Source organism: Propithecus coquereli, unplaced genomic scaffold, assembly GCF_000956105.1.
Source record: "Propithecus coquereli isolate 6110/MARCELLA unplaced genomic scaffold, Pcoq_1.0 Scaffold318, whole genome shotgun sequence".
NCBI classification, from domain to species: Eukaryota; Metazoa; Chordata; class Mammalia; order Primates; family Indriidae; genus Propithecus; species Propithecus coquereli.
Window position 1 is genome coordinate 300033 of NW_012148819.1, and position 488 is coordinate 300520.

The window sequence follows — 488 nt, forward strand, 5'->3', positions numbered from 1 at the left end:
TACTATTTGGTGGCTATTCAGGCACATTAGTGGATTGAACATACTACCTTAAAGAGTAAATGGTTTATTTATTAGCACCTTCACGACCCACCACTTGAAGGATAAAAGGCCAATACGCAAACCAGAAAGTAGTCAAAAGTAATGGAAGGAAGGAAGGGAGGGAGGGAGGGAGGAAGGGAAGAAGGAAACATGAATAAATTGAGTATAACATTCATATCTCACATTGCTTGTTCCAGTGAAGGAGTCCATTTCAATTTTATTTTTCATATTTATACATAAGTAATATATACAAATTTACTTACACGTGTGTATGTGTATATTTATATTTTAAACAGAGTAACAGGACATCATGCATGACTAATGTAGAGATGTGTTAGGCAAGTGTAATGTTGGACTGTGGGACTTTACCTGTGGCTTTGAAAATGAACCTTGTTTATAAGAAGAGAATAAATGTAAGCAATCTCAGAAAGAAGTTTCTCAATTGTCCA